The sequence below is a fragment of the Dendrobates tinctorius genome, unplaced genomic scaffold (genome assembly GCF_039654945.1).
Source record: "Dendrobates tinctorius isolate UK_male_01 unplaced genomic scaffold, ASM3965494v1 ptg000377l, whole genome shotgun sequence".
Lineage (NCBI taxonomy): Eukaryota > Metazoa > Chordata > Amphibia > Anura > Dendrobatidae > Dendrobates > Dendrobates tinctorius.
The window spans coordinates 7,565,528-7,588,846 of NW_027362043.1; positions in this window are offsets into that span (position 1 = coordinate 7,565,528).

Consider the following 23,319-nt stretch of genomic DNA (forward strand, 5'->3'; position numbering starts at 1 on the left):
CTCTCCGAGGATCTGTTATATCAAGGAAGGTGACGGTCACAAGGGGGCATTCTCTGCTTCTGGAGGAGAAAAGGTTTTTCCACCAACATAGAAGAGTATTCTTTACAGTTAGGGCAATGAGAATCTGGAATTCCCTGCCTGAGGAGGTGGTGATGGTGAACTCAGTCAAAGGGTTCACGAGAGGCCTGGATGTCTTCCTGGAGCGTAACAATATTGTATCTTACAGTTATTGTTAGGTTCTTTAGAAGGACATAGATCTGGGGATTTATTCTGACAGAATTTTATAGGCTGAACTGGACGGACCAATGTCTTTTTTTCGGCCTTACTAACTATGTTACTATGTCTCTCTAGTCACTGTAGGCTCTGCAGTCCCTAAGGACCCACAAAAGGGGTCTCAGGGGTTAATGAAGAAAGGCAGGGGGAACACAAGGCATTCCGAGTGTCCCCTGCTCTGAGTCTATGCTCCAAAACTAAACAGTCTCTCCGCAGGAATCAAGGACTCTGTGTCTCTATAAGTCTCTCAACAGGAGTCAGGGGCTCTGCACCAACACCGCAGGTGTTGGGGCTACGGACGGGGGTCACTGTCTCTGCACGGGGTCAGAGCGCACCTCTCCAGTCACTGCAGGCTCTGGTCTCACGTACTCACAAGATGCTGTCTCTCTGCACAGTCCCCCTGGATTTGTCCTCTGAGCGGGAGTTCTCTCTTCTCGCCTGCGTGCAGCTGCAACCTGCCCTGTCCCCTGCACACGCTGCTCTGAGCTTTGCGCGCTCTCTCAGGCTGCCCTCCTTCCCGTTCCTCTCTCCTCCCAGCAGTCACATGACCCAGCACGTCCAGGGCAGAAAGTCTTCCCTCTAGCAAGCCTGCTGTCTGGCCAAGTGGGCGGAGAAGGTAACCCCCCCCTCTGAGTCTTCATTTGCTTCACCCCCTTACATGCGCACGGTTTCCCCCTCCCTCACCAGAGCGTACCGGGGCAGTGACAGGCAGTGCTGCACCCGATGAGAGAGAAAGAGACAGGGACCGCTGTGCAGAGAGTGCAGAGCCATGTGAAGCCGAGCCAAAAAGTGCAGAGCCGTACTAAGCCGAGCCAGAGAGTGCAGAGCCATGTGAAGCCGGGCCAGAGAGTGCAGAGCCATGTAAAGCCAAGTCAGAGAGTGCGGAGCCATGCACAGCCATGCACACGGAGCAGTGCCACACGGACCAGCATCCGCTGTCACCCGCCGTCATCAGTGGTGATCAAGGAGAGCGGGACGTACAGGGTATGTCCAGTGACTGCCAGAGAACTGGGTGCTGTATCCTACGCAGCCGTGAGTACCGCACACGTGCTGCACAAGAGAGACCGCATACAAAACTGACACTTGAGCCCTGACTGGGTCAGTAGATAGTTGCCCTGACATTTTGGACTGAATGTTACTAGTAGAAATAACAGAGGGGCCACGTTGGGCCTGTAGGGAAGGTGACCTAAGGGACGGACTGACTGGTTAGATTTCAGAAGGGAAAATAGCTAGGAAAGTGTAGGTGACGTGCAGTACCTTGAGTTGACCATTAGAGGGCAGGGAGGAGTGTGAGCATAGGACTTGACATCAGCTTAGGGCTAAGAAACCGTTGGTCATGGAGGGCGGGGTTACAGGGAACCGGGAAAGCTATATATTTGACAGGAGGGTTCCAGAAAGTTCCAGTCCCCAGGGGGAGCTCAAGTGGCAAGAAGACTGTGACAGTTGGTGCACTGTGAGGAAAACCTAACCAGGGGACTGAGGAGAAAGAAAGACCAGGGGGGTGGTCCTGACACGAAGTACCGCAGTATAGACGAGGCTCCGGGTGTGGAACACCGTATTGGAACGACGTTTGACCGGTAAAATTACTGTTGGTGTATAGGCCTAAGGCAGCCACAGTGACGGAGCTGTCAGAGCATCACTGAGTGTAGAGGGGACAGTACGTATATATACATCCCTGGAGAAAGTACGGTGTCACAATGTGTTCTGTAACCGGAGAGCTGTGAAGAAAAGTGCGGTGTGCTGTGAGGCCGTCTGGCGGACGGCGAGAGAAAGAATAAACTTGGACCTGTTGCACCCAAAACTTGCCTCCAGCTTGTGTCTGTACGTTACTGTGCGGTATACAGAGGAACCACCCCATAGCCCGGCCCACGACCCTACAGGCCCATACAGGACTGTAGCCCGTGCCTTTATTAAGTCACTTTAATATATGGACAAGGGGCAGTGGAAGGTGCCGGAGACCGACCACGGCCACCAGCTACCTCCAGGAGGAGGCGTAGCGCATGTCGTTGGCAACGCTATTGTGCACGCAGCAGAAGCTGCAGAGCCAGGACTTCCTGATATACCTGTTACGCAAATTGTCGTGTATTTGTACCGTTATTATTGTGCTGTGTCTTTAATACCATTTATCTCTTTTATCTCCCTGAGTGGAGTAATTTCCCGTGTAACTACACCTGCTGACCCTTGCTCTGCCTGCGTCCCGTCACTGCATCCCGCATTCTTGATTATTATCCTACAAATCAACGCAGAAAAATGTCCAAGTCCCCGTCCTTTTCCATCGCAGGAAAGTACTCTGGTCGGGGGTTTAAGGAAATGAGCTTTGCTGGGCTCACTGCTGGGCTGAGGAGGCCTCTGCCCCTGGATTCAGGCTAACTCCAGCTGGTGCTGTCTCTCTTCCCGCTCGGCCTCTTGCTGGGTTTGGGCCTCTCGCTCGGCTCTCTCTTGTAGAGCCATTTGCAGATAGCAGTCCACACTACCCTGATTGCAAGTAGGCCGGCCGGCACTAGTTGGACCTCTGGATCGGTATCGTCCATACTTTGGCTGACTCCGGCCTCGGCTGGGCTCTGGGAATGGTCTTGATCTTGTGGCGCCCCTGAGACTTCAGTCGCCACAGAGGTACTGCACTTTCTCCTAAGGTGTAGTGCCCCACCATCCAGGTAAGGTGGGAACTCCTGGCCACACTCCACACCTGCATTCCACACACAGGATAGTTCAGTGGGGCCACCTAACAGCTTCAGGCTGGGGGTTAGCAGAGCACCCCTCATGGAACCCTGCTTCGTAACACGAGATGTGCTGGGAGGCGGGTGGAGTGAGATGATACAAAAGAGTGGGAAGAGTGAGAGTTAGTTGGTTAGTTGGAGAGAGAGAGAGAGAGAGAGAGAAGATGGGTGTCTGAAGGACGTGCTGCAGCAGGTCCCAGTGATCTGGGCTGCTGGCACGAGAAAGACCAGAGAAAGAGACTGATAAGATTGATAACCTAACCTTCCATAAGAGAGATAGAACAGATCGGAACGAAGGAGAATAGAAGGACGGTGGGAAGCTGGTTGAAGAAAGATAGAGAACCCTTCCAGTCCAGAGTGCAAAGGCCGGGGCCCGGTCCCCGAGGTTGATTGGATCTTTATGTCAGGCAACAGACACCGGAGGAGTAGTGAGCCGCTAACGCCTTGCTCCCATCATAGACTTGGGACACCACAGCAACTGAATAGAGAGCCGGGACGCAGTGAGGAGTCCCCGAAGCAGGCTACAGCTGTCTGTCATGCAAATAGAGACTAGGAACACCTAGAGAGAGGCATTCCAGGGTAACTAAGTACTGGAGTGCTTCGCACCTAAAGGCGCATTGGAGTCGTTCAGTGAAGGTACATGTTGGCGGAGTGTGGAAGGGAGAACCCTATCTGGCCTGGAGGTTGGCTGGAGCCCTGACCTGGAGAACACAGTACGGAGGCGGGCGTGTGTGTGAACTGCAAACAGTGAGTAAAGCCTTGGAACCGCACACCCTGGTGTCCTCCAGTTATTCCAGCACCGCTACACCTGGGTAACAACATCTATACCATTCTGCGCCTCTCCTCATCCATTGCACCTACACTGCCCTGGGACTACAGCTCCACCTGTGGGGAGCTACACCATCTTTGCTGCACCACACCATCAGTCCCAGCTCAACATCTTACTTGCCAAACAACACGGGTGGCGTCACGAACTATCCATATAAACTACATTACAACATCACCGCCATTGATATGGGCGCCCAGGGCCACGGACCGGGTCACCGCTGCTGTGACCCGCATCCCCCTGACACCTGCCCGGTACCGAGTACCCCGCTGCCCTGGGTGTGAGAGGGCGACCCAATCTGCTTCAAGTTGCACCATTTCTGCATCCATTTGGCCTTTGGTTTTGCCCTGGGGGTCAATGCCTTTGTACGTACATATTCCAGCAAGAGCTTCCTTTTTCTGCCTGATGTACCAGGGCTCTCCCCTCACATCGATACTTGCCAAATAAAATATAGGACAGAAAAACCAAGAGAAGGATAGGGGGTAACTGCTACACACACAGTATCACCTCTGAACTAATAAACACTGAGTTCGATCTCCAAAACTTTGCACAGGGTCCTCACAAGAACCGTCCAAGTTTTAGTGAGAGGAATGATTGATCAAAATAGATCACTAATGCTCTGTTATCCCACTGCTGCCACCAATATGTCAGGAATTTATATATACAGCAGGGAAAAAAGTATTTAGTCAGCCACCAATTGTTCAAATTCTCCCACATAAAAAGATGAGAGAGGCCTGTAATTGACATCAAAGGTGGACCACAACTATGAGAGTCAAAATGAGAAAACAAATCTGAGACACTACTTCATTGCACACCAAGGCAATGAAGGAGTGGCTTCGCAAGAAGCTTATGAAGGTCCTGAAGTGGCCTAGCCCAGGGTTCCCCAACTCCAGTCCTCAAGGTCCACCAACAGATCATGTTTTCAGAATTTCCTTTGTATTGCACAGGTGATGCAATTATCACCTGAGCAATACTAAGGAAATTCTGAAAACATGATCTGTTGGTGGGCCTTGAGGACTGGAGTTGGGGAACCCTGGCCTAGCCAGTCTCCAGATCTCAACCCCAAAGAAAACCTTTGGAGGGATTTGAAAGTCCGTGTTGCCCAGCAACAGGCCCAAAACATTACTGCTCAAGAACAGATCTGCATGGAGGAATGGGCCAACTTACCACCAACAGTGTGTGCCAACCCTCTGAAGCCTTACAGAAGACATTTGAGCTCTGTCATTGCCAACAAAGGATATATAACGAAATATTGAGATGAACTTTTGCTAATGACCAAATACTTATTTTCCACCGTAATTTGTAAAATAAACCTTGCCAAATCAGACAAGGTGATTTTCTGGATTTGTTTTCTCATTTTGACTCTCATAGTTGTGGTCTACATATCATGTCAATTACAGGCCTCTCTCATATTTTTGCACAATTGGTGGCTGACTAAATATACTGCTCAAAGAAATAAAAGGAACACAAACAGCCTGTTGCAAATTGTATAGTGTTCCCTTTATTTTTTTGAGCAGTATAGTTTTCTCCCCACTGTCTGGTTGGATGATATACAGTATGAAATCCCACAACTTATGTTTACACTTTCAGTTCCGGTTGGGAACTTGCAGCTCTCTGGCGCCCCCTTAACCCTCAGGCCAGTCAGGGAACAACACCTAAGATCAGTGTCGGACTGGGGTGCCAAGGGCCCACCAGTAACATTGAGTTTGGGGGGGACACTTTTCACCTCCATAAAAAAATTACACTACTCTCGTTCACAAATCTACCTCTATCTCTATATAATAATAAACTGGTTAGTTTGGTTACTAAATGATGAGATGCTGCTTTTTTTTGAACAGAGTGAATCAAGTGAATTATGCCAAGTACTACCCATATAGTGGTGTTGGAGGAACAGATCTGCACAGGGGCCCACCAGGGGATTCCCCTGTTACCCTGTGAGCCTGCCTAGTATAAGTAGTCGCCAGAAAGGATGCCTTGCTGTGAACTGGCTATCGGGCACTCTGCGGTGAGGGCGGTATGACTGACAAGAAGAAGAAGGAAAGCACTACTGTAAAAATGCGCATACTAAGCGCAAAAATAAATTAAATAACGTATAAATTTTATTAGCACAAAGAAGACCATAACATTTAAAACATAAGTAAAAACACATGGCTATGACCACCCATAGTCATCCGCATTATAACATGATACAAGACAAAATACATTATCCAAACACCCTATATACAATATAAGTAAAGAAAAAACCCACACAAAAAAATATAAATATGGCTCATGACTTGACCAGAAGTATGTGGGACTATTATGAGACAATAAAACAGATAATCAATACAATTAGTAGCCCGGGGTGAAGAAAATTTAAGCCCCAGTCACAATAATAGCCCAATGGAAACATACAAAGTCCATAAACGCTGGAAAAATAATAGAAAAATAGCCCTACTGAAGCTATAATAAGCTTCCCAATGAGAAGATTATAAGGCCAAATCCTATAATGGAGACAGACATAGTATAAAAGAGCCAAAGTGGGCAATAGGTAAAAAGCTATTACCAGGTTGGAATCATGTGAAGCTGATCAAAAGAGCAGGACCATGGGTGGAAGCCTAGCAGCGTGAACCCACGCGTATCGCCGCAACATGTGCGGCTTCGTCAGGGGAAGTCATGACTATCACCAGTCTCAGGCAGGAAATAAACACATAAACCTCCAATCTGTCACTACCAGGGTTTCCCAATACCACCAAGACACTTTGCTGCCACCGGTTCCTCAATGAGCGTCAGAGCTTTATGCTTTTCTCTTGCTGACCTCACTTGGTGGGCTTAGTTACAGAATGTGCGCCCCTTTTGAACAGTTATTAAAAACTTCTACTTGTCATAACTCGGCTGGGAAGCGCACAGAGTGACGACAGGGGTATTATGTTTTCTTTTACCAAATTATCTTTCACTTGAGACCAAACATGACACATCTGCGTGTCACTGGGGGGGAAGAAACTTTTTTCCATTTCTGATGGGTGCACAGGCTGCAAAACGATGCTGTGGGTAGCCTAAATTCTGGACATGTACTGTATTTTTCCTTCTCTATGACTATTGTGTGTTATTTCATTTGAGTTTGAATAAACAAAGAAAATTTTAAATCATTGGCGGGAGAATCTGCTCTGAGCTGGCCAAAAGCAATAAATGTGCTCCTCAGCTGAAAAAGAGGGGAAGGGAGTGGATAGAATTACACAATGTTTTGAGAGAAAGGGAGGGAGCAGTCTTTCAGCCTGTGGCTCCATGTTCAAATTCAGAAGTACACTGCACGAACCAACTGGGTGTAGGGCGACGGTAGCACCAGAAGTGTGTACTCAGGACATTTAGGAAATTACTCATATTTTCCTGACAGCAAATAACAGGTGTGGGATTTGACCAACATCTTTAGCATCTTCTTCAAGGTGCCATCAGACTGCTTGCACATGCCATTAGTCTGTGGGTGATACAGGCTCGCCACCAGATGTTGCACATGTATTTGTTTACAGAGGGACTCCATCAGCTGTGACATGAACTGGGCCCCTTGGTCGGTGAGTATTTCCTGGAGAAACCCCACTCGGGAGAAAATCTCCAGTAATGTGGTAGCCACCTTGTCGGCCTCAATAGAAGACAAGGTTACCGCTTCCGGATACCGGGTAGCATAATCTACTACAGTCAGTATGAAGCTTTTCCCGGAGCGGCTGGGAATGGACAGAGGTCCAATGAAATCCACAGCTACCCTCCTGAAAAGCTCTTCAATGAAGGGGTGAGTTACCAATGGGGCTTTGGAGAGCGGCCCAGCCTTCCCCATCCTCTGACAGGTGTCACACGATCGACACATCAGCCCTCATTTTAGGCCAGTAGAAATGCTGGGTTAGTCTGTCCTTGGTTTTCGCGATCCCTAGGTATCCGACCATCAGAATCTCATGTGCGATCCATAACAATTCCACCCTGAATGGATAGGGTACCACTAACTGTTGGTCCCTGGGACACGCCTCCGATGAACCCTGCTGGACCGATACCCGGTACAGCCGTCCCTGGTCCCAGACCACCCACTCGCAGTCTGACTCCATGGGAGGCTGTGCCTCCTGCTCCTTAAGAGCTTTCAGGCTGTCATCAGGTTCTAACGCCGCCTGAAACCCGACTAGACATGGCCAGAATAGGTGGAACTGTGACATCTTCTATCAGTTCTTCGGGAACTGTCTCCCGGCCTCCATCTGACTTGGCAGCCACTTGGTCGGAGGTGGGGAAGCCGCTGGACCTTAATGGGGTTACCTGGGCTCTTGCGCTCCCACTACCGGTGACAGCGGCCACAACCACTGTGACCGTGGGTAGTGCCCACTTTCCCTTGGCTCCTGACCAAGTCGCAGGATCAGGCAAACTTACCTGGCCTCCTGACATCCCGGATGTGGGGAACTCCTGCCCTGGGCCTTACCTGGTGGCTCTGCATCTCCTGTGACAACCCTTAATCCCCAGGGTCTGTTCCTCTCCCTGCAGCAGTTCTGAACTGAGCAGTCTGGATTCACCAAGGGGCCCTGCACTTCCCATGGTAGCCCCACCTCTGCAGCTTCATGCCCCCTGTATCTCCCACTAGAGGACAATAGATCCCAGCACACTGGCTGATCACACCTGAGCACATCTTCACACCTCTTGCCTGTCACAGCTGCAGTCACTGTGCATGCAGTGTTAATGTATGGAAAAGATTCAGATTTTGCGTCCCTCTTCCACAGCAGGAGGCACTTTCAGTACATCAATATCCATGGGCAGACACTGACAGCTTGGGGCCCCTGTGTAAGAAATGTATCTGTGCCCCCCTCCTTTTATGGTAACACACACATACAGTACATGTATATATATTACATAGTCTCCTTTATGTTTATTTCCATCCCTTATTACACAGTGCCCTCTCTCTCTTTATATGTACAGCTCTGTCACTTACATATTGGATTATATAGAGCACTGTCTTTATTACACACTGTCCTGTCTTGTTAAACGTATAATGTAATGCAGGCCAATGGAGCATAGGAAAATGGGAAAGCTTTTCTAATGTTGGAGCTGATGGACTGGTCATCTGGACACTGGCTGCTCCATCAGCAGTCATTTTATATCTAAAAAGAGAGAGGACTATGTAATAAAAGAAGGTGCTGTGAATAACAAAAATAACTAGATGTGTATTTCCTGAAGGAAGTACAGATAGTGGTTTGAAATGGTGCCCGGGCTGCCCCTTTAAGACTTGCCTGCTGCCCCTGCAAGACTTTGAAGTCAGGATCTGTTTTAACTGTGGGTGCCTCTCAGGGGCCACTTTTGGCCTCAGGGTCTGATTTGGTAGGTGGGGCCCCTCAGGATCCGATTCGGTGGCCTGGGCTCCTCAGGGCTTGAATTGGTGGCCGGGATCCCTCAGGGTCCAGTTTTGAGGCCGGGGCCCCTCAGGGTCTGATTTTGTGGGCGGCGTCACTCAGGGTCCAATTTGGTGGGTGGGCCCCTCTGGGTCCGATTTGGTGAGCGGGGCACCTCAGAGTTCCATTTGGTGAGCGGGGCCCCTCAGGGTCCGATTTGGTGAGCAGGGACCCTCAGGGTCCAATTTGGTGGGCGTGGCCCCTCAGGGTCCGATTTAGTGAGTGGGGCCCCTCAGGGTCTGATTTGGTGGGTGGGGCCCTTCAGGGTTCAATTTGGTGGGTGGGGCCCCTCTGGGTCTGATTTGGTGGACGGGGCCCCTTAGGGTTCGATTTTGTGAACGGGCCCCCTCAGGGTCCGATTTGGAGAGCAGGGCCCCTCAGGGTACGATTTGGTGGGCGGGGACCCTCAGGGTCCGATTTGGTGAGTGGGGCCCCTCAGGGTCCGATTTGGTGGGCGAGTCCCCTAAGGGTCCGATTTGGTGGGCGGGGCCACTCAGGGTCTGATTTGGTGAGCGGGGCACCTCAGAGTTCCATTTGGTGAGCGGGGCCCCTCAGGGTCCGATTTGGAAGGCGGGGCCACTCAGAATCCGATTTGGTGGGCGGGGCCCCTCAGGGTCTGATTTGGTGAGCGGGGCCACTCAGGGTCTGATTTGGTGAGCGGGGCACCTCAGAGTTCCATTTGGTGAGCGGGGCCCCTCAGGGTCCGATTTGGAAGGCGGGGCCACTCAGAATCCGATTTGGTGGGCGGGGCCCCTCAGGGTCTGATTTGGTGAGCGGGGCCCCTCAGGGTCAGATTTGGTTGGTGGGGCCCTTCAGGGTCCGATTTTGTGATTGGGGCCCCTCAGGGTCTGATTTTATGTCTGGGGCCCCTCAGGGTCCGATTCTGTGGCTGGGGCCTTTCAGAATCCGATTTGGTGGGCGGGGCCCCTCAGAGTTCAATTTGGTGAGCAGGGCCCCTCAGGGTCTGATTTGGTGAGCGGGGCCCCTCAGAGTTCAATTTGGTGAGCAGGGCCCCTCAGGGTCTGATTTGGTGAGCGGGGCCCCTCAGAGTTCAATTTGGTGAGCAGGGCCCCTCAGGGTCTGATTTGGTGAGCGGGGCCCCTCAGAGTTCAATTTGGTGAGCAGGGCCCCTCAGGGTCTGATTTGGTGAGTGGGGCCACTCAGGGTCCGATTTGGTGAGCGGGGCACCTCAGAGTTCCTTTTGGAGAGCGGGGCCCCTCAGGGTCCGATTTGGTGAGCGGGGACCCTCAGGGTCCGATTTGTAGGCCAGGGTCGATCAGCCTCCGATTTGTAGGCCAGGGTCGATCAGCCTCCGATTTGTAGGCCAGGGTCAATCAGCGACAGATTTGGTGCGCCGGCCCTTTAAGACTCATTTTGGTGCGCCGATCCTTTAAGAATCACTTAGGCGCGTCGGCATTTTAAGAGCCAGTTTGGCGCACTGGGCTTCTAAATCCATTTTGGCGCACATTCTCTCTCAGGGTCATGCGTCATGTGATGAAGCTAGATTTGCATTTGTGCTCTGGGTTTCGCTTTAAGAGCTAATATTATCTGCCAGAAACTCTGTCCTGGAGGGGTCATGAAAAGTTTGTAGGCGTTGGCATAGTAACTGGGTGTGCCTGGATGTGCCTGCGCATATCAGTCGCCTCACGACTGCCCCATGTTTTCCCTATGGCAAAATTTTCCAATCGAAATGCATTGAGACAGTGCATTCCAATGACAGGAAAATGTTTTTTTAAACGCAAATTGCACAAAAACTATAAATCTGATCGACATGAAAAATACTTAGCACACCTCTCGTGAACGCTGGCTTCGAAACGACACCTCAACGGAGTCTGTGCGTGTAGCGTTTCGGGCCGCATTAATTGCGGAAATCAACTGAATAGTAATAATAACACTAGATGTGTATTTCCTGAAGGAAGTACAGATAGTGGTTTGAAATGCTGCCCGGGCTGCCCCTTTAAGAGAGACTTGCCTGCTGCACCTGCAAGACTTTCAACTCAGGATCTGTTTTAACTGTGGGTGCCTCTCAGGGGACACTTTGGCCTCAGGGTCCGATTTTGTGGGTGGGGCCCTCAGGGCCCGATTTTGTGGGTGGGGCCCCTCAGGGTCCGATTTTGTGGCCGGGGCACCTCAGGGTCCGATTTGGTGGGTGGGGCCCCTCAGGGTCCGATTTGGTGGCCGGGTCCCCTCAGGGGCCGATTTGGTGGATGGGGCCCCTCAGGGTCCAATTTTGTGGCCGGGGCCCCTCAGGGTTCGATTTTGTGGGTGGGGCCCCTCAGGGTCCGATTTTGTGGCCGGGGCCCCTCAGGGTCCAATTTGGTGGGTGGGGCCCCTCAGGGTCCGATTTTGTGGGTGGGGCCCCTCAGGGTCCGATTTGGTGGGTGGGGCCCCTCAGGGTCCGATTTTGTGGGTGGGGCCCCTCAGGGTCCGATTTGGTGGGTGGGGCCCCTCAGGGTCCGATTTGGTGAGCGGGGCCCCTCAGGGTCTGATTTGGTGGGAGGGATCTATCAGAGTCCGATTTGGTGGGTGGGGCCCCTCAGGGTCCAATTTGGTTGGCGGGGACCCTCGGGGTCCGATTTGGTGGGCGGGATCCCTCGGGGTCCGATTTGGTGGGCGGGGCCCCTCGGGGTCTGATTTGGTGAGCGGGGCCACTCTAGGTCTGATTTGGTGGGTGGGCCACTCTGGGTCCGATTTGGTGGGCAGGGCCCCTCAGAGTTCAATTTGGTCAGCGGTGCCCCTCAGGGTCCGATTTTGTGGGTGGGGCCCCTCAGAGTCCGATTTTGTGGTTGGGGCCTTTCAGAATCCGATTTAGTGGGCGGGGCTCCTCAGGGTCCAATTTGGTGGGCGGGGCCCCTCAGGATCCAATTTGGTGGGCGGGGCCCCTCGGGGTCCAATCTGGTGGGTGTGGCCCCTCAGTGTCCAATTTGGTGGGCGGGGCCCCTCAGGGTCCGATTTGGTGGGCGGGGCCACTCTGGGTCTGATTTGGTGGGCGGGGCCACTCTGGGTCCGATTTGGTGGGCGCGGACACTGAGTCTGATTTTGTGGGTTGGGCCCCTCAGGGTCCGATTTTGTGTCCGGGACCCCTCAGGGTCCGGTTTGGTGAGCGGGGCCCCTCAGGGTCTGATTTGGTGGGCGGGGCCCCTCGGGGTCCGATTTGGTGGGCGGAATCCCTCGGGGTCCGATTTGGTGGGCGGGGCCCCTCGGGGTCCGATTTGGTGGGCGGGGCCCCTCGGGGTCCGATTTGGTGGGTGGGGCCCCTCGGGGTCCGATTTGGTGAGCGGGGCCACTCTAGGTCTGATTTGGTGGGTGGGCCACTCTGGGTCCGATTTGGTGGGCGGGGCCCCTCAGAGTTCAATTTGGTCAGCGGTGCCCCTCAGGGTCCGATTTTGTGGGTGGGGCCCCTCAGGGTCCGATTTTGTGGTTGGGGCCTTTCAGAATCCGATTTAGTGGGCGGGGCCCCTCAGGGTCCGATTTGGTGGGCGGGACCCCTCAGGGTCCGATTTGGTGGGCGGGACCCCGCAGGGTCCGATTTGGTGGGCGTGGCCCCTCAGGGTCCGATTTGGTGGGCGTGGCCCCTCAGGGTCCAATTTGGTGGGCGGGGCCACTCTGGGTCTGATTTGGTGGGCGGGGCCACTCTGGGTCTGATTTGGTGGGCGGGGCCACTCTGGGTCCGATTTGGTGGGCGCGGACACTGAGTCTGATTTTGTGGGTTGGGCCCCTCAAGGTCCGATTTTGTGGCCGGGGCCCCTCAGGGTACGATTTTGTGTCCGGGGCCCCTCAGGGTCCCATTTTGTGGCCGGTGCCTCTCAGGGTCCGATTTTGTGGTTGGGGCCCCTCAGGATCTGATTTTGTGGCCGGGGTCCCTCAGGGTCTGATTTTGTGGCCGGGGCCCCTGAGGGTCCAATTTTGTGGGTGGGGCCCCTCAGGGTCCGATTTCGTGGTTGGGGCCCCTCAGGATCCGATTTTGTGGGTGGGGCCCCTCAGGATCCGATTTTGTGGTTGGGGCCCCTCAGGGTTCGATTTTGTGGCCGGGGCCCGTCAGGGTCCGATTTTGTGGTTGGGGCCCCTCAGGATCCGATTTTGTGGCCGGGGCCCCTCAGGGTCCGATTTTGTGGCCGGGACCTGTCAGGGTCCGATTTTGTGGCTGGGGCCCCTCAGGGTCCGATTTTGTGGTTGGGGCCCCTCAGGGTCCGATTTTGTGGGTGGGGCCCCTCAGGGTCCGATTTTGTGAGTGGGGCCCCTCAGGGTCCGATGTTGTGGCCGGGGCCCCTCAGGGTCTGATTTTGTGGCCTGATCCCCTCAGGGTCCGATTTTGTGGGTGGGGCCCCTCAGGGTCCGATTTTGTGGGTGGGGCCCCTTAGGGTCCGATTTTGTGGGTGGGGCCCCTCAGGGTCCAATTTGGTGTGCGGGTCCACTCTGGGTCTGATTTGGTGGGCGAGGCCACTCTGGGTCCGATTTGGTGGGCGGGGCCGCTCTGGGTCCAATTTGGATGCCAGGGTTGCTCAGCCTCCTTTTTGTAGGCCAGGGTCTATCAGCCTCCGATTTGGAGCCTTGGGTCACTCAGCTTTCGATTTGGCGCGCCGGCCCTTTAAGACTCATTTTGGTGCGCCGGCTCTTTAAGAATCACTTTGGCGCGTCGGCCCTTTAAGAGCCAGGGTGGCTCACTGGGCTTCTAAATCCACTTTGGCGCACACATTCTCTCTCAGGGGCATGCGTCATGTGATGAAGCTAGATTTGCATTTGTGCTGTGGGTTTTGATTTAAGAGCTGATATTATGTGGCAGAAGCTCTCTCCTGGGGGCGTCATGTGATGTTCGTAGGCGTTGGTATAGTAACTGGGTGTGCCTGCGCATATCAATGAGCTCAACTGCCATTTCAATCGCCTCAGGGCATGTTTTAAGCTTCCCATTGAAAAGCATTGAGACAGTGCATTCCAATGACGGGAAAAAACATTTTCAAACGCAAATTGCGCAAAAACTACAAATCCGATCGACACGAAAAATACTTAGCACACCTCTCATGGATGCTGGCTTCGAAACGACACCTCAACGGAGTCTGTGTGTGCAGTGGTTCGGGCCGCATTAATTGCGGAAATCAACTGAATAATAATAATAACTAGATGTGTATTTCCTGAAGGAAGTACAGATAGTGGTTTGAAATGGTGCCCGGGCTGCCCCTTTAAAAGAGACTTGCCTGCTGCCCCTGTAAGACTTTCAACTCAGGATCTGTTTTAAGTGTGGGTGCCTCTCAGGGGCCACTTTGGCCTCAGGGTCTGATTTGGTGGGTGGGGCCCCTCAGGATCCGATTCGGTGGCCTGGGCTCCTCAGGGCTTGTATTGGTAGCCGGGATGCCTCAGGGTCCGATTTTGTGGGTGGGGCCCCTTATGGTCCGATTTTGTGGCCGGGGCCCCTCAGGGTCCGATTTTGCGGCCGGGGCCCCTCAGAGTCTGATTTTGCGGCCGGGGCCCCTCAGGGTCCGATTTTGCGGCCGGGGCCCCTCAGGGTCTGATTTTGTGGGAGGGGCCCCTCAGGGTCCGATTTTGCGGGTGGGGCCCCTCAGGGTCCGATTTGGTGGGTGGGGCCCCTCAGGGTACGATTTTGTGGCCGGAGCCCCTCAGGGTCCGATTTTGTGGCCGGAGCCCCTCAGGGTCCGATTTTGTGGCCGGGGCCCCTCAGGGACCAATTTTGAGGGTGGGGCCCCTCAGGGACCGATTTTGAGGGTGGGGCCCCTCAGGGTCTAATTTGGTGGGTGGGGCCCTCCGGGTCTGATTTTGTGGGTGGGGCCCTCAGGGTCCGATTTTGTGAGTGGGGCCCCTCAGGGTCAGATTTTGTGGCTGGGGCCCCTCAGGGTCTGATTTTGTGGGTGGGGCCCCTCAGAGTCCGATTTTGTGACCGGGGCCCCTCAGGGTCTGATTTTGTGTTTGGGGTCCCTCAGGGTCCGATTTTGTGGCCGGGGTCTCTCGGGGTCCGATTTTGTGGCCGGGGCCCCTCAGGGTCTGGATTTGTGGGTGGGGCCCCTCAGTGTCCGATTTTGTGGCTGGGGCCCCTCAGGGTCTGATTTTGTGGCCGGGGCCCCTCAGGGTCTGGATTTGTGGGTGGGTCCCCTCAGGGTCCGATTTTGTGGGTGGGGCCCCTCAGGGTCCGATTTTGTGGCTGGGGTCCCTCAGGGTCCGATTTTGTGACCGGGGCCCCTTAGGGTCTGATTTTGTGACTGGGGCCCCTCTGGGTTCGATTTTGTGGCCGGGGTCTCTCAGGGTCCGATTTTGTGGGTGGGGCCCCTCAGGGACCGCTTTTGAGGGTGGGGCCCCTCAGGGTCTAATTTGGTGGGCGGGGCCCCCTCAGGGTCCGATTTTGTGGGTGGGGCCCCTCAGGGTCCGATTTTGTGGCAGGGGCCCCTCAGGGTCCGATTTTGTGGCCGGGGCCCCTCTGGGTCCGATTTTGTGGCAGGGGCCCCTCTGGGTCCGATTTTGTGGGTGGGGCCCCTCTGGGTCCAATTTGGTGGGCGGGACCACTCTGGGTCCAATTTGGTGGGCAGGGCCTCTCAGGGTCTGATTTTGTGACTGCGGCCCATCAGGGTCCGATTTTGTGGCCGCGGCCCCTCAGGGTCTGATTTTGTGGCAGGGGCCCCTCTGGGTCTGATTTTGTGGGCGGAGCCCCTCTGGGTCCAATTTGGTGGGTGGGACCACTCTGGGTCCAATTTGGTGGGCGGGACCACTCTGGGTCCAATTTGGTGGGCGGGGCCTCTCAGGGTCCAATTTGGTGGGCGGGGCCCCACAGGGTCCGATTTGGTGGGCGGGGCCACTCTGGGTAAGATTTGGAGGCTGGGGTCGCTCAGCCTCCAATTTGGAGGCCGGGGTCGTTGAGCTTCCGATTTGGAGGCCGAGGTCAAACAGCCTCTGATTTGGAGGCCGGGGTCGTTGAATTTCTGATTTGGAGGCCGGGGTCGATGAGCCTCCGATTTGGAGGCCGGGGTGGCTCAGCCTCCGATTTGGAGGCCGGGGTGGCTCAGCCTCCGATTTGGAGGCCGGGGTGGCTCAGCCTCCGATTTGGAGGCCGGGGTGGCTCAGCCTCCGATTTGGAGGCCGGGGTCGATCAGACTCCGATTTGGAGGCCAGGGTGGCTCAGCCTCCTATTTGGAGGCCGGGGTGGCTCAGCCTCCTATTTGGAGGCCGGGGTCGATCAGCCTTCTATTTGGAGGCCGGGGTCGATCAGCCTCCGATTTGGAGGCCGGGGTCGATCAGCCTCCGATTTGGAGGCCGGGGTAGCTCAGCCTCCTATTTGGAGGCCGGGGTGGCTCAGCCTCCCATTTGGAGGCCGGGGTGGCTCAGCCTCCCATTTGGAGGCCGGGGTGGCTCAGCCTCCGATTTGGAGACCGGGGTGGATCAGCCTCCGATTTGGAGGCCGGGGTGGCTCAGCCTCCGATTTGGAGGCCGGGGTGGCTCAGCCTCCGATTTGGAGGCCGGGGTGGCTCAGCCTCCGATTTGGAGGCCGGGGTCGATCAGCCTTCTATTTGGAGGCCGGGGTCGATCAGCCTCTGATTTGGAGGCCGGGGTCGATCAGCCTCCGATTTGGAGGCCGGGGTGGCTCAGCCTCCGATTTGGAGGCCTGGGTCGATCAGCCTCCGATTTGGAGGCCGTGGTGGATCAGCCTCCGATTTGGAGGCCGGGGTGGATCAGCCGCCGATTTGGAGGGCGGGGTGGATCAGCCTCCGATTTGGAGGCCGGGGTGGATCAGCCTCCGATTTGGAGGCGGGGGTGGCTCAGCCTCCGATTTGGAGGCCGGGGTGGCTCAGCCTCCGATTTGGAGGCCGGGGTGGCTCAGCCTCCGATTTGGAGGCCGGGGTCGATCAGACTCCGATTTGGAGGCCAGGGTGGCTCAGCCTCCTATTTGGAGGCCGGGGTGGCTCAGCCTCCTATTTGGAGGCCGGGGTCGATCAGCCTTCTATTTGGAGGCCGGGGTCGATCAGCCTCCGATTTGGAGGCCGGGGTCGATCAGCCTCCGATTTGGAGGCCGGGGTAGCTCAGCCTCCTATTTGGAGGCCGGGGTGGCTCAGCCTCCCATTTGGAGGCCGGGGTGGCTCAGCCTCCCATTTGGAGGCCGGGGTGGCTCAGCCTCCGATTTGGAGACCGGGGTGGATCAGCCTCCGATTTGGAGGCCGGGGTGGCTCAGCCTCCGATTTGGAGGCCGGGGTGGCTCAGCCTCCGATTTGGAGGCCGGGGTGGCTCAGCCTCCGATTTGGAGGCCGGGGTCGATCAGCCTTCTATTTGGAGGCCGGGGTCGATCAGCCTCTGATTTGGAGGCCGGGGTCGATCAGCCTCCGATTTGGAGGCCGGGGTGGCTCAGCCTCCGATTTGGAGGCCTGGGTCGATCAGCCTCCGATTTGGAGGCCGTGGTGGATCAGCCTCCGATTTGGAGGCCGGGGTGGATCAGCCGCCGATTTGGAGGGCGGGGTGGATCAGCCTCCGATTTGGAGGCCGGGGTGGATCAGCCTCCGATTTGGAGGCGGGGGTGGCTCAGCCTCCGATTTGGAGGCCGGGGTGGCTCAGCCTCCGATTTGGAGGCCGGGGTGGCTCAGCCTCCTATTTGGAGGCCGGGGTGGCTCAGCCTCCGATTTGGAGGCCGGGGTGGCTCAGCCTCCGATTTGGAGGCCGGGGTGGCTCAGCCTCCGATTTGGAGGCCGGGGTGGCTCAGCCTCCAATTTGGAGGCCGGGGTCGATCAGCCTCCGATTTGGAGGCCGGGGTGGCTCAGCCTCCGATTTGGTGGCCGGGGTGGCTCAGCCTCCTATTTGGAGGCCGGAGTGGCTCAGCCTCCGATTTGGAGGCCGTGGTGGCTCAGCCTCTGATTTGGAGGCCTGGGTCGATCAGCCTCCGATTTGGAGACCAGGGTGGATCAGCCTCCGATTTGGAGGCCGGGGTGGATCAGCCTCCGGTTTGGAGGGCGGGGTGGATCAGCCTCCGATTTGGAGGCCGGGGTGGATCAGCCTCCGATTTGGAGGCCGGGGTGGCTCAGCCTCCGATTTGGAGGCCGGGGTGGCTCAGCCTCCGATTTGGAGGCCGGGGTGGCTCAGCCTCCGATTTGGAGGCCGGGGTGGCTCAGCCTCCGATTTGGAGGCCGGGGTGGCTCAGTCTCCGATTTGGTGTGTCGGCCCTTTAAGACTCATTTGAGTGCGCTGGCCCTTTAACAATCACTTTGGCGCGTTGGCCCTTTAAGAGCTAGTTTGGCTCACTGGGCTTCTTTTAAATCCACTTTGGCGCACACATTCTCTCTCAGGGGCATGTGTCATGTGATGAAGCTAGATTTGCATTTGTGCTGTGGGTTTCGCTTTAAGAGCTGATATTATGTGGCAGAGGCTCTGTGCTGGGGTTCAAGTGAAGTTCGTAGGCGTTGGCATAGTAACTGGGTCTGCCTGCGCATATCAATGAGCTCAACTGTCATTTCAATCGCCTCAGGGCACGTTTTGCCATTTCCTATTGAAAAGCATTGGAGACAGTGCATTCCAATGACGGGAAAAAAAATTTTCAAACGCAAATTGCGCAAAAACTACAAATCCGATCGACACGAAAAATACTTAGCACACCTCTCATGGACGCTGGCTTCGAAACGACACCTCAACGGAGTCTGTGCGTGTAGCGGTTCGGGCCGCATTAATTGCGGAAATCAACTTAATAATAATAATAAGAAGAAGAAGAATAAGTTAGCAGCGTTCGGATTACAATATAGTGGTTTTTTCAAACCACTATAACTAGATGTGTATTTCCAGAAGGAAGTACAGATAGTGGTTTGAAATGGTGCCTGGGCTGCCCCTTTAAGAGAGACTTGCCTACTGCCCCTGCAAGACTTTCAACTCAGGATCCGTTTTAAATGTGGGTGCCTCTCAGGGGCCACTTTGGCCTCAGGGTCTGATTTGGTGGGTGGGGCCCCTCAGGATCCGATTCGGTGGCCTGGGCTCCTCAGGATTTGAATTAGTGGCCGGGATTCCTCAGGGTCCAATTTTATGGCCGGGGCCCCTCAGGGTCTGATTTTATGGCCAGGGCCCCTCAGGGTCTGATTTTGTGGGTGGGGCCCCTCAGGGTCTGATTGTGTGGGTGGGACCCCTCAGAGTCCAATTTGGATGGCGGAGCCCCTCAGGGTCCGATTTGATGGGCGGGGCCCCTCAGGATCCGATTTTGAGGGCGGGGCCCCTCAGGGTCCGATTTTGTGGTTGGGGCCCTTCAGAATCCGATTTGGTGGGCAGGGCTCCTCAGGGTCCGATTTGGTGGGCAGGGCTCCTCAGGGTCCGATTTGGTGGGCGGGGCCATTCAGGGTCCGATTTGGTGGGCGGGGCCCCTCAGGGTACAATTTGGTGGGCGGGGCCCCTCAGGGTCCAATTTGGTGGGCGGGGCCCCTCAGGGTTCAATTTGGTGGGCGGGGCCCCTTAGGGTCCGATTTGGTTGGCAGGGCCCCTCAAGGTTTGATTTGGTGGGCGGGGCCCCTCAGGGTCTGATTTGGTGGGCGGGGTCACTCTCGGTCCGATTTGGTGGGCGGGGCCCTTCAGGGTCCGATTTGGTGGGCTGTGCCACTCTGGGTCTGTTTTGGTGGGCGGGGCCACTCGGTCTGATTTTTTTAGCGGGGCCACGCTGGGTCCGATTTGGAGGCCAGGGTGGATCAGCCTCCGATTTGGAGGTCGGGGTGGCTCAGCCTCCGATTTGGAGCCTGGGGTCACTCAGCTTTCGATTTGACGCGCCAGCCCTTTAAGACTCATTTCGGTGAGCTGGCCCTTTAAGAATCACTTTGGCGCGTCGGCCCTTTAAGAGTCAGTTTGGCTCACTGGGCTTCTAAATCCACTTTGGCGCACATTCTCTCTCAGTGGCATGCGTCATGTGATGAAGCTAGATTTGCATTTATGCTGTTGGTTTCGCTTTAAGAGCTGAAATTATCTGCCAGAAACGCTGTCCTAGAGAGGTCATGTGAAGTTTGTAGGCGTTGGCATAGTAACTGGGTGAGCCTGCGCATATCAATGAGCTTAACTGCCACCTCACGACTGTCCCATGTTTTCCCTATGGCAACATTTTCCCATTGAAATGCATTGAGGAAAATGTTTTTTCAAACGCAAATTGCGCAAAAACTCCAAATCCGATCTACATGAAAAATACTTAGCACACCACTCGTGGACGCTGGCTTCGAAGCGAGGCCTCAACGGAGTCTGTGCGTGTAGCTGTTCGGGCCGCATTAATTGCAGGAATCAACTGAATAGTAATAATAATATTACAATATAGTGTTTTTTTCAAACCACTATAACTAGATGTGTATTTCCTGAAGGAAGTACAGATAGTGGTTTGAAATGGTGCCCGGGCTGCCCCTTTAAGAGAGACTTGCCTGCTGCCCCTGCAAGACTTTCAACTCAGGATACGATTTAACTGTGGGTGCCTCTCAGGGGCCACTTTGGCCTCATGGTCTGATTTTGTGGGTGGGGCCCCTCAGGGCCTGATTTTGTGGGTGGGGCCCCTCAGGGTCCGATTTTTTTGGGTGGGGCCTCTCAGGGTCCGATTTTGTGGCCGGGGCCACTCAGGGTCCGATTTGGTGGCCGGGGCCCCTCAGGGTCCGATTTGGTGGCCGGGGCCCCTCAGGGTCTGATTTGGTGGGTGGGGCCCCTCAAGGTCCGATTTTGTGGCTGGGGCCCCTCAGGGTCCGATTTTGTGGCCGGGGCCAATCAGTATCCGATTTTTGTGGCCGGAACCCCTCAGGGTCCAATTTTGCAGGTGGGGCCCCTCAGGGTCCGATTTTGTGACCGGGGCCCGTCAGGGTCCGATTTTGTGGGTGGGACCTCTCAGGGTCCGATTTGGTGGGCGGGGCCCCTCAGGGTCCAATTTGGTGGGCAGGTCCCCTCAGGGTCCGATTTTGTGGGTTGGGCCCCTCAGGGTCCGATTTTGTGGGTTGGGCCCCTCAGGGTCCGATTTTGTGTCAGGGGCTCCTCAGGGTCCGATTTTGTGTCAGGGGCCCCTCAGGGTCCGATTTTGTGGTTGGGTCCCCTCAGGGTCCGATTTTGTGGTTGGGGCCCCTCAGGGTCCGACTTTGTGGCCGCGGCCCCTCAGGGTCTGATTTTGTGGCCGCGGCCCCTCAGGGTCCGATTTTGTGGCAGGGGCCCCTCTGGGTCCGATTTTGTGGGTGGGGCCCCTCTGGGTCCAATTTGGTGGGCGGGACCACTCTGGGTCCAATTTGGTGAGCGGGGCCTCTCAGGGTCCGATTTTGTGGTTGGGTCCCCTCAGGGTCCGATTTTGTGGTTGGGGCCCCTCAGGGTCCGATTTTGTGGCCGGGGCCTATCAGGGTCCAATTTTGTGACTGGGGCCCATCAGGGTCCGATTTTGTGGCCGCGGCCCCTCAGGGTCTGATTTTGTGGCAGGGGCCCCTCTGGGTCTGATTTTGTGGGCGGAGCCCCTCTGGGTCCAATTTGGTGGGCGGGACCACTCTGGGTCCAATTTGGTGGGCGGGACCACTCTGGGTCCGATTTGGTGGGCGGGTCCTCTCAGGGTCTGATTTGGTGGGCGGGGCCCCACAGGGTCCAATTTGGTGGGCGGGGCCACTCTGGGTAAGATTTGGAGGCTGGGGTCGCTCAGCCTCCAATTTGGAGGCCGGGGTCGTTGAGCTTCCGATTTGGAGGCCGAGGTCAAAAAACCTCTGATTTGGAGGCCAGGGTCGATGAGACTCCGATTTGGAGGCCGGGGTGGCTCAGCCTCCGATTTGGAGGCCGGGGTGGCTCAGCCTCCGATTTGGAGGCCGGGGTGGCTCAGCCTCCGATTTGGAGGCCGGGGTGGCTCAGCCTCCGATTTGGAGGCCGGGGTGGCTCAGCCTCCGATTTGGAGGCCGGGGTGGATCAGCCTCCGATTTGGAGGCCGGGGTGGATCAGCCTCCGATTTGGAGACCGGGGTGGCTCAGCCTCCGATTTGGAGGCCGGGGTGGCTCAGCCTCCGATTTGGAGGCCGGGGTCGATCAGCCTCCGATTTGGAGGCCGGGGTGGCTCAGCCTCCTATTTGGAGGCCGGGGTGGCTCAGCCTCCGATTTGGAGGCCGGGGTGGCTCAGCCTCCTATTTGGAGGCCGGGGTGGCTCAGCCTCCGATTTGGAGGCCTGGGTCGATCAGCCTCCGATTTGGAGGCCGGGGTGGATCAGCCTCCGATTTGGAGGCCGGGGTGGATCAGCCTCCGATTTGGAGGCCGGGGTGGATCAGCCTCCGATTTGGAGGCCGGGGTGGATCAGCCTCCGATTTGGAGGCCGGGGTCGATCAGCCTCCGATTTGGAGGCCGGGGTGGCTCAGCCTCCGATTTGGAGGCCGGGGTGGATCAGCCTCCGATTTGAAGGCCGGGGTGGATCAGCCTCCGATTTGGAGGCCGGGGTGGCTCAGCCTCCGATTTGGAGGCCGGGGTCGATCAGCCTCCGATTTGGAGGCCGGGGTGGCTCAGCCTCCTATTTGGAGGCTGGGGTGGCTCAGCCTCTGATTTGGAGGCCTGGGTCGATCAGCCTTCGATTTGGAGGCCGGGGTGGATCAGGCTCCGATTTGGAGGCCGGGGTGGATCAGGCTCCGATTTGGAGGCCGGGGTGGATCAGCCTCCCATTTGGAGGCCGGGGTGGCTCATTGTCCGATTTGGAGGCCGGGGTGGCTCAGCCTCCGATTTGGAGGCCGGGGTGGCTCAGTCTCCGATTTGGTGTGTCGGCCCTTTAAGACTCATTTGGGTGCGCTGGCCCTTTAACAATCACTTTGGCGCGTTGGCCCTTTAAGAGCTAGTTTGGCTGACTGGGCTTCTTTTAAATCCACTTTGGCGCACACATTCTCTCTCAGGGGCATGTGTCATGTGATGAAGCTAGATTTGCATTTGTGCTGTGGGTTTCGCTTTAAGAGCTGATATTATGTGGCAGAGGCTCTGTGCTGGGGTTCAAGTGAAGTTCGTAGGCGTTGGCATAGTAACTGGGTCTGCCTGCGCATATCAATGAGCTCAACTGTCATTTCAATCGCCTCAGGGCACGTTTTGCCATTTCCTATTGAAAAGCATTGGAGACAGTGCATTCCAATGACGGGAAAAAAAAATTTCAAACGCAAATTGCGCAAAAACTACAAATCCTATCGACACGAAAAATACTT